Genomic DNA, 11,638 nt, shown 5'->3' with positions numbered 1-11,638 from the left:
TCTTTTTTAAGTTAAAATGATCTTCTTCTTATCTATTTTTATAGCATAATACAATGCATTTATGGAGATGTTTTTTCCTTACTGTGTTATGCTTTTTTCATACATGTTTTTTCTTGACTTTTGCATATTTTATGCTACTTTTTTACCTACCAGTTATTTATTATTTCCCCCATAATGTCTTTCAATTGTTGGCACTCAGATTGTTTTAGCGTTGCTTCTACTTAATGTGAAGTGTTTGGTGCAGATAATCTGATTTGCTAATTTTGCTGATAAAATGAGAAAAAAGTTTTTTATTTCTTTTCCACCATGATTGCTATCTACTTTTGTTGCTTCACCTTTGAGCTACAGGTTGACAGTATGGGAGATGAACAGGAGATAAGCTAAGGTTGTGTTGAACATCTTAAATCATGATTTTCTGTAGACATTAGGGTTTGCATATTGTTCCCATGGTGAACCCCTGCAAACTTAACTATCCCTATTTTTTCTTAAGTTCCTCCTTTGCACCCTCCCTCCCAGGAACTATTTTCACTTTTTTTCAGTTAGAAGAAAAAAAAATACAAGAGTACAATTTCGGCCGGGCGCGGTGGCTCAAGCCTGTAATCCCACACTTTGGGAAGGAAGCCGAGATGGGCGGATCACGAGGTCAGGAGATCGAGACCATCCTGGCTAACATAGTGAAACCCCGTTTCTACTAAAAAATACAAAAAACTAGCCGGGCGAGGTGGCGGGCGCCTGTAGTCCCAGCTACTCGGGAGGCTGAGGCAGGAGAATGGCGTAAACCCGGGAGGCGGAGCTTGCAGTGAGCTGAGATCCGGCCACTGCACTCCGGCTTGGGCGACACAGAGCAAGACTCTGTCTCTAACAAAAAAAAAAAAAAAAGAGTACAATTTCAGTTTACTTCTTCAAAGTTTGGCAGTCAGTGAAAATTATTCGTATATTATCAACTCAGCATTATTACTTTTAGAAAGCTGGTGAAAGTTTAGAAGCCAGTTATGTTGCCCACACTGCTCTGCTGTATTCTAGAATCTTCTGTTGCTTCATTTTGGTTTCTTTGCTTTTTAATAATGTTTTATAGTTTCAGTTGTGCAGCACTCCTTTTTCATTGCTGCTGATCACGACTTATTTTATTCTGAATTTTCTTTGTTCGTTTGTGAAGGCGTAATGGAAAATGGAAATGATGTGATGTGATGTGGCTTCATTCTTCCATTCGCTATCTTTACCCAAACTTTCAACAATCAGGTTTTACTTTATTATTTACAAACTTATCTAAGGATGTATTTATTTTTAAAATTTCACTTAAGAGCCCTTAGACAAGTCCTATGATTTATTACCTGCTGAATAAATTAATTTTTCTTTTTTATCTCATATTACAGTGATTAATGTAAGCTACATTTTTATATTCAGAGAGTACTGTGTGTGTGTTTGTTCTATGTTTTTTTTTGTTTTGCTGAATTTGATCATGGACCTTCCTATTTCTGTTTTAATAGCTACCCCTTTTCATTTGCTATTTTCATATGCTGATTTCATATCATACTTCATATTCTTGTGTTGTAAAGGTTTTTCCATTATCAGTGAAGTAATGGAAATTAAAATGTTGCATAGAGACAAGACATCATGTTTTATTTAATGAAGCAAAAGTAACAACCCAGACTGCACATTGAAAGGCAGAGGGTAGGGGAGAATATTATGGGAAGCCCTAATAGATAAGAGGAATGCTAAGGGTTGATTTAAGAAGGAAAAATAAACAAAGTTAAAGTTAGAATGTTTATTTTGAATGGCATTAGTAAATGGAGAAAATTAGTGGAATCGATTCTTTTTTATCATGTGACTCATAAAAAATATTAGGTTGCCTTGATTTCATCTTCTTACCTTGTGGCCCTGGTTTGGTTTACCCACCTTCATTGTCAGCATTGGCTCTCTATAACAAGCATAACCATTACAGGTGGCCATAGTTGGGATCTGAGCTTTTCTATAGCATCCTTAGTTCTGCACAGCAAGGACCATGCTCACTAGGGGAAGGGCAGAGAAGGGGTGGAAAGGATGTCTATAGGTAGCAAATATACTTTGAGTTTGGAGAATAATAATTATGGAATTGCAGCATGTACGTTACTTGTGCTTTTTCCTTTGTTTTTCTGATGCCTACGATGGTTGAACACAAGTTTTTCCTGTTGCATAGCTGGTTACATTTTCCACTGAGCCTTGTAGCTCTTGTTTTTGAGAGAAAAAAAACACTAGGAAATATGCAAAATCTCCTTGAGGGAATAATGTGAATTGTAGAAAGGATCCACTGACTTCGTTCTCAGCAGTGATTTTCCATCTGAGTGGCTCCTGGGTAGTTAGTGCATAAAGCTATGTTGATGCTGGCTGGGTGCAAATTGCCTTCATCTGAAGATGCCTGCTTTGTACCGTTACCTGCCTACAGCAAAACAGAACCCCTCCAGTAGAGAAGTCTCTTTAACCAAATACCAAACAAATTAACCTTTCAGTGTGCTCCTAGGAGCCTCTCAAGAGGAGGAACACTTCAGTGACATCACCGATGGCAAAGGTTAGCCTAAAAGTAAAATGAAATCATCTGGCCAGGCAGGCCCTGCGGGAGAATCAAGCTTTGTAATTAGATTGAAGGCTCCTAGGAAACGAAGCTCTGTTGCAGGAAGAGCATTTGCAGAAGCTAATTGGGGTAAGCTTTTGCATCAGTGTTGGTGCAACGCATCACTTACAGCCTTGAAAATAGCTATAATGGTGTATGATGATTGAGTCATTCCCTAATTTTAGCAACCTAGGCTGAACATGAATTACATGACGAATGTACGCTTGAGTTTGTCCTATCTGAGACTTCGGACTCCAAGAAGATTCCCGTACACGTACCAGCTAATGTGACGACTGTTTTCTGGGAGTTGCAGGATTGGGACAGCTCTATGCAAGCAGAGCCTGAGAGTTTTGCTGTGTTGGCTCTGCCCATTTACCTTCATTCTAACCTCCATTCTTACCTTGTCATCTGGTGGGTAACTCCCTGCCTTTACCCTACTTCTTTTTTTTCCAAGTGTGCAATCTGTAACTGAACACAGTAATTGTTCTAAATTATTTCTCTGGTGAATTAGCAAAAAATCAAATCTAGTTATTAAGCAGATAAGGTGAGGTCACCATCCTCCTTGCTGCAGTGACTCAAACCAGAAACAAACTGAGGTTGGAGGAGTAAAAAGGTGAGCAGATAAGTAATATTATCTTGTCTTACATGTGTCTAACCTTATCCCTAAATAATCACCTTAACTTCGATTTACACGGTGGAGTTCTCTTCTGTCACTTTCAAGTATACACCGACCTGAACACTTTATCTTTCATGATTTCCTTAGGTTTTATGTGGTTTTCAGTCTTTGAGTGACAACAGAGTGTCAAGGGAAGTCAGCTCCGTGGACCCACTATCTGTGTGACAAAGGCATATACTCAAACTCTCTGAGCCTCCCATTTCTCATGCGTAAATGAGAATAGTGGAAGAGCTAGTAAGAGTATGAAGCATGGTATGAAATCATGCATGAAGCTTTATGTTGTAAAGCTGCGTTGTATGTGGCAAAAATTTTTCCATTATCAGTGAAGTAATAGATACTAAAATGTTGTATAGAGAGAAGAGATGAAGTTGTATCTAATTAAGCACAAATGATCTAGACTACACATTCAAAGGCAGAGGGTGGCGGAGAGTATTATGGGAAGCCCTAATAGATAAGAGGAATACTAACGCTTGATTTAAGAAGGAAAAACAAACAAAGTTAAGGTCAGACTGTTGATTTTGAATGATATTAGTAAATGAAGAAATTGATGGAATCAGGTAGAAGCACATAATCAGCTCTCATAAGCATTAGCTAGGATTTTTGGCCAAAGCACAAGGGTGAAGGTATATGAGAGTTGTTCTTTATTTTGGTAGTCATAACTAATGAAAACAGCTAAGATTTTTGAACACTTACTGTATGTCCAGTACTACATGGAGCACATGATGTGGTGATGACATTAAAAATTCACCCCAACCCACTCACACTCATTTCACAGATTAGGAAACGGAAGCATCTGAGTGACATAGTGAAGATACTAACACAATAAACAATTGTTCATCAAAGAATCACGGAAAGAAGCACTCGGAGCTGGCTCATCTCAGGGAAATGCGTGTAGCGATAATGAGTCATCCATTTTCAACATATCACTGTAGCTCTCCCGAACCAAAACCCTCCTCTTGAGCTCACAGTAAATCTGTTTATTTCTCATATCTGGATTGCTTTTACATTCTGCACCAGCTAATCTCTGGTCCTATTTCAAATCAGAATCTGGATATTATTTACCATCTGCCTCTAAGGGATGCACGTGCCAAGTCCCTTAATTTGCTATAATTGGCAGGTTTTCAGTGTACATAATTTATATCAAAAAAAGCTACCCTGAAAAAGAAGATTAATTAAACCGTTTCTTCTGGGTCCCTAAAAGTGCAGTGGCTTCCAGGAGGATGACTTTAAGGCCTTAAGGTCTTCTGTGTGTATATGCTGTCACAGCTGAGCACATTAAAAATGTATGTTGGGTTGCTCCCTGGTGCCTCTGAGCTGGTCAGAAAGATGTCATTGGCACCTGGGTAACATCACAAATACTCACTGAATTAAGCAGCTCACATTTGCATTGGAGTCTTTTGTTCTAAGCTTTGCAGACACTGGAAACTACTAGACTGCAGTATAATTTATGGATACCTCTGTGTTGGCAATTCTGTCACTGATATGATAGGAAACACTAGAAAAAAATACACCCAGATGTACAGAATTCTAAATAGTGTAAGTGAGAGACCGCAACCTGATTCAGCACATGTGGCTAGGAAATAGACCATTTACAGTTTTTTTCCTCCTTTTGGCCCTTTTTCAGTCATTTGCTAGGCTCATGGTCCAATATGGAATATCCCCTAGACTTTGTGGAGGCATTCTGGTCCTTGACAGCTTCTGGAAAATGCTTCCTTGTGAGTTTATTTCTTAATCCATGCCTATCTAAACTTGGCAGATTGATTCTCCATTCTAAAAATGGGAACTTCTGTGTTTTCTATCTTTTTCTAGAACTTTTTTTTTTTTTTTGAATTACCAGTTTTCAGGGGAATTACACAGCGTAGCACAGGAACGAATGTGAAGTTGCCACATATTTTCTTTATTTTCCTGGAATGCCCATCTTCATGTCCTTGGCCAGTTTTTCCCACTTACCTTGCAAATCTTAGCTCAAATGCTGCCATGCTTGCCTTGCCCCATCTTGACCTCCAGGTGGCCTCCTCTGTGCTTCAGAAACTATATCTGAAGCTTAAGAAATTAGTTAAAAATGTAGACAGTCTCCTTTCATTGTCTTTTTGAAAGAAGGCCACCTACAGGTTAACTAATATACTTAGGTTACCTCACTGTTTACTGTTAACTACAAATTCCAGACTTTGTAGCATTTGCTGTTGACTTGTAGCTTTTTGCATGGTAGAGCTGCAGATAATTTCTGCCAGGTGGAGCAGAATACTCCAAAGGTTTATGATCCTGTTGGACATGAGCCACTTTTTAAATCCACCCATCAATCTCATTCTAAGATGGTCTATGTCCAGCTTATAAAACAACTTTTGATCTGGTCACAACATCTTATTAATTAATGAGTTAAATAAAACATGTTCATATTATGTGAGGGTGGGAGTCACAGGTTTGAACTCCAGTAGGGTATAGCACTCTCCACATTCTCCCGGATTGAGTTGTCTCCCTTTGCCACCAAATAAAAGCCCCATGAAGACAGGGACCTTGCCTTGCATGACTTTGGACACTCAGTACTTAGTACCATGTCTGATGCCTGAGTCACTCAATAAGAATGTGTACTATGACTAAACGATTATGTAATTTAATTCTAACTCAGTTGGTTTCTGCATCATTGTTCCAGGTCAGTGCAAGACTCTCTATTGCTCAAAGAACAGCTTCTATTTTAGTAGAACTTAGATGTGGAGTCAGAAATGTTCTGAAAGTCTTTCTACGACTTGATGACTCTATGTAGTGGCCTTGGTCTTAATCCTTCTTTATTAGTCTTTTGCTTTGCACTGTCTTTGGATTAAGAATAGACAAAGTTATTCAATATTCAATATCCACCTAAGCCAGGACACTTTGCAAGGGCAAATAGAAGTTTGAAAGACAGTTTTACTTGGTGTTTTTTTTTTTTTTTTTCAATGTTGTCCCTACTTGCTGTGGCTAGCTGAAAACACGAGGGAAATCTTTGTCTTTTATTAAGGATAATTTGACCCTTTCAGAGAAAAACAAATTCTAAGTAAAGCAGTTCCATGTCTAAACTGATCTTATCAGCTGCTACTGTATGACATTAGGCTGTAAAAATATTTGCCTAAAAATGTCAATAAATATGCAATTCACTATTATTTGTGTTGAATTATAGATCTGGAGGATCAAACCAGAATCAAAAGGAGTATACAAATTATCTGTAAGATTATATGCATGTATGTATATGCATATATATCTTTATACATATAACCTCAAATATCTAAAGACAATTTCTGTGCATCGCCTTCTTGTCCTTTTCTTTTTCTTATATACAATACTACAATAATACATTTCCCATCAAAGTACTATTTTAGAAGCCTGATTTTCATTTTGTCTATATTTGAAAATGTACTCAAAGAGTTCTGATGAAGAATAATGTGTAGGATAGTAGTTTTCAGAAACTTATTTGGAAATCATATCATCTAATAGAGAATTAAATATACTTCTAGTGGATATTCAACAAAAACGAAGATAACTTCTCATATTTAAGAATATAAAAATAACCAGATTGTTCAAGCTTAAATTCCATCTGCTCTCCAGAGATTGTCAACAAGTTACAATTTATGGAAGGTCACAGACATTGGTCTTCAAATTGTTAGGTCTGTGCTCCTGACCAGGATTTGGCAAACGTTTTTTGTAAAGGGCCATAGCAAGTATTGATGATTTTGTGAATAATAAGTGTCTGTATATTTAAAACTCTGCCAACTTAGTGTGAAAGCAACCTTAGACCATACATAACAAATGAACATGACTATGTTTCAATAATGTATTATTATACATTATATAAAATATATACATTATATAATATATACATATAAAAACAGGCCATATTTACTGTATTTTACAGAGTTGTGAGAAAAAAATCTATATAAGTTGCTTTGGCTAGTGGCAGATAAGACACAAATTGTATGTGTAGGTTCATTTACTGAAGAATCTAAGTGCTCTTTTGAAAAAAGTAGGCATCAAAATGCTTTGAAAATATGTATTTCAATTATAAGTATTGCATGCATGGAAGTGTCACAATATTGAGGACCAACTGTGATGCTAAGAAAGAGGGAATAAAATGTTTGATGCTCCAAAGGTCTCATTAACTCACAAAACCTTATGGTAGTTTTGCATAGCATTTTAGACTGTAAACCTGTTCTATGGCTGTGTAATTTTATCCTTTACTTCATGGTAGTTATATCTAAGACATAGAAACTACTCACCTGTTCATTCCAGGCTAGGAGATAACTTGACTGATACATTCTTCATATTACAAGGAGGGTAAAAACCTTTGATCATTTGCTGTAGGACATACCAAAACTTGCTACTCCTCTCTTACAATTGAAACTCAGTACTAAGCTCATGATGGAGTATACTGGAGATGTCCTTTATTTAATGCATGTCCTTTATGCCAGGGATATTTAATGCAGGAATTTGATTGCACGTTTCATGTCCAATTAATAATGGAAAATTAAACAAACAAATGAAAAGAATAAAACACAAACAAACTGGCTGTCCAAAGCCTCTGTCCCTTTGTCCCCAAAACTGAAATGATGGAAAACTGCCAATGAGTATGCTCTGAAATATGGTAGTTTGGACAGGAGAAATACATAATTTTTTTCTTATGTTGATCCTTTGTGTTTGATATTAACCAAAAAATGCTTTCTTGCCAATTTAAAGACCATTTTAATGGGGAGATTCTTTTCTTCCACCTCCTTAAGCTGTTTCCCAAAGTGAAAAAACTCAGGACCTTCAATTAATTTAAATGGTCTTGCCTTTATCCTTATCTCAGCCTTTACCTTTAACCATGGGGTTGCAGCTAAGAATCTGGGACAAACCCCACAATTATGGCCTTTGTTAGTAGTGCAAGGATTGCATGGGTTCTTGGCACCACTAAGGATCTCAGACCAGTCTTTTTATAGAAATGATAAGCTTTTGGCATATGTTTTTACTGCCATTTATTAAATACCATGTACTCATGTTATGAGCACATTTCATACACTACTATTAATCCAGAGAATTCTGGAAAGTATAAATTATTATTTCTTTTTGATAAATGCAAGGCTCAGAGAGGTCACATTGCTTGACCTAAGTCACATAGGTAGCACATAGTAGACTAGGAATTCAAGCTAAGATCTATCCAATAAGAAGTCCCCTCCACAGATATTCACTGTTGTCCTGTATCACGATGCAAATGGAAGATGTCCACAACATGTTATTTAAGGAACATGGTGAAATCCTAATTATCACCTGAATGATATTCCCAGGTCCAGGTTACGACCTCTTTCGGGAGGGCTGGCCACAGCCATCAGAAGACTTTTATGGAGATGCATTCACGTGAACTGGCAAAATCCTCCCAGCACTCTCTCAGTAACCCAAGATAGTCCAGCAGATTACATGATATTTACGAGGAGAAAAGAACAACGGAGGAAGGAGGAGGATCCAGTGGTCACAAGTGGAGTGCACTGGGAAGACATCACGGAGCTGAAAATTCCAGGACAGTATTTCTCCCTCTGAGGTTTTAGATCTTCTGCAGCAAAGTCATCTGGACTGTTTTTCAAAAATGCAAATTTTTTGGCCTTATCCCTCAAGAATCTGATTTCAGTAATGTTTTATGGAGGTCCAGGAATCTTTGTAGCTGCCATTAAAATTTAAAAACCACTGATTGGGGATCGTTGGACAAATCTGGGAGTTTCTAATGAAGAAGAAGATTTGCAGAAAGGGGAACTAAAGGGCGATTTCTAAAGATGAATACTCCTAAGAATAAAAGTGTCAATGGGTGTCCTGTGTCACAGGAGTGGGAGTCTGGGGGGCATGCGAAAGGCCTTGAGAATTGCTTGTACTAGGATTATTGTAAGGTCGGCATAGCATCTTTAAACATGTCCAGTTTTCTCTTTTGTCTAGTTTCTGCTTTCTTTTTCCTTAAAATTTGATTAACATTCATGGGCAACAATATTAATTTGATCAAACTAAGGTCCTTTTTAAATTATTTAATGATCCCAACATGAAATTGCACAAATTAAGAGGATAGAAGATACCAATCAATCTGAATTAGGATAAATTTTGTGATTTAACCAGGTAACATTTTCATGGATGTAAACAAATATATTATAGATAATGAGATGAAGGAATTGGTATGAAATTGAATTTAAAACCTTAATTTAAACAAAGTATGTTCTCTAGTTTATACCTAATCAATACACATGGCATATGAAATTTCATAAAATATGATGCAGTACATTGCTTCTTCTATATACCATTCACTATTTTTATAAGCACAGAATATTATTGGATGATAAATATAATTAAACAGAGCAAAATCATATGAATTAAAGCCATGAAGATTTCTTTTATGGAATTACAGGCTTGCTAACAGAACTTGTGGACATTACTACTAAGCTGTCAGAGAAATGTATTAGCCCCTGAGGGATAGATTCTTATTATCAGCTATGGATTTTGTGTCTTTAAATTAGAAAGCGAAATGCTATAATATTTGTCTTTGAAAGCAAAGGAAGGAAAGTACTGAAAATTTTAAGCAAACAATTAATGTTAACTTCAAATATAAGGGTGCTTGAGTTTGTACACAGCTTGCTCCCTTGTTAAAGCCAAGATCTACATTGCATGCACAATTGCATGCAAATTGGACCTAATTTACTGCATGCGCTGCCTCTTCAATTAAATAAAATGAGATGATTTTTACTTTAGACGAGTAAAATTTCAATGTGTTAAAATGTTTTACCTCCAAGTTTTTCATAAATAGCTTACACACCGAAGTGTTTATTTGAAAGATCTCATTTAGACAGTATATTTTGAGTATGGCTTGACATGGAAGGTGTGGATTCTGCCCTCAAGGAGCATATGGATCTACTGGGAACAGGAAATATATTAACATGGCTAAATTTCTAACTTTATCTTCCTAAGACACCTTTTTATATATGTCTTCTTGTTCAACCTCTACCTTCCAACTCATCAGTCTTCAAAGTCTGTATCATTGCATGTAATAGTCACTCCAAATCCTTTTTTTTGTTTGTTTTTTTTCTGAGACAAAATCTCACTTTGTCATCCAGGTTGGAGTTCAATGGCGTGGTCTTGGCTTACTGCAAACTCCCCCTCCCGGGTTCAAGCGATTCTCCTGCCTCAGCCTCCCAAGTAGCCCAAGTGTAGGCTTGTGCTACTACACCCAGCTAATTTTTGTATTTTTAGTAGAGAAGGGGTTTCACCGTGTTGGCAAGGCTGGTCTTGAGCTTCTGACCTCGTGATCCACCCACCTCGGCCTCCCAAAGTGCTGGGATTACAGGTGTGAGCCGCCATGCCCAGCCTCCAAATCCTTCTATGAGATGTATTTGCTTCCTAGGTCTGCTATAAAAAGTGTTACAGAGTGACTTAAGACAAGAGAAATTTATTGTCTCACAGTACTTGAGGCTAATAGTCCAAAATCAAGGTATGGACGGAGGCATACTCCCTCTGAAACCCACAGGGGAGAATCCTTCTTTACCTCTTCACAGCTTCTTGTGGCTTGTCAACAATCTTTAGCATTCCTTGGCTTGCAGCTGCAGCACTCCAATTGCTGTCTCCATCGCAACATAATGTTCTTCCTCCCTGTGTCTCTGTTCAAATCTACCTGTTCTCAACAGGACATCAGTCATATTGAATGAAATGCCCATTCTATTACCAATATGATCTTGTCTTAACATAGCTGATTACATCTGCAATAACCCTATTTCCAAATAAGATCATATTCTGATGTAGTACGGGTTAGGATTTCAACATACATGTTTTGGGAATAAAATTCATCACATGACAGGAAGCATTCAGGTTCATCCACTATTTTGCTTGCTCAGGCTGCCTTCATTCCTCATTTATTATGGGAGAAAAAACCTGAGAGTTCTTGAATTCCTTCGTAGCAGGTAATTTACATATGCTAACTAGTTAATTCTTGGGAGAACTCTAAAGAGAAGGCAGTATTGTCTCATTTTATTGGTGAGGGATCTGAGGCTTAGTGAGTTAAAGTGCATTTCTCAAGATTTACTCATCCTTTAGGTCTTAGTTCCAATCTCATTCCATCAAGGAAGGCTTCCTGAACACCCAGGCAAAATTTGGTTTCTGTAATATGTATTCTTATGGCACCTTCTATTTTTCCTTCATAAAATTCACATCATTTAATAATTATTTTTCATTCAATCATTTGTTTCGTGTTTGCCTCTTCATCTAGATCATAAACTCCATGAGGTGGGGCCCATGTATATTTCCATCACTTAGGCACAGAGGCACTGGGTAATATTTGTGGAACAAGTGTTTGAATGAGTAACTCCCATGATTAGTACAATAAAGATTGGAACATTTTACCCCAAAGC

This window comes from Colobus angolensis, unplaced genomic scaffold (assembly GCF_000951035.1).
Source record: "Colobus angolensis palliatus isolate OR3802 unplaced genomic scaffold, Cang.pa_1.0 Scaffold58, whole genome shotgun sequence".
NCBI classification, from domain to species: Eukaryota; Metazoa; Chordata; class Mammalia; order Primates; family Cercopithecidae; genus Colobus; species Colobus angolensis.
This window is presented reverse-complemented; position numbering follows the sequence as displayed.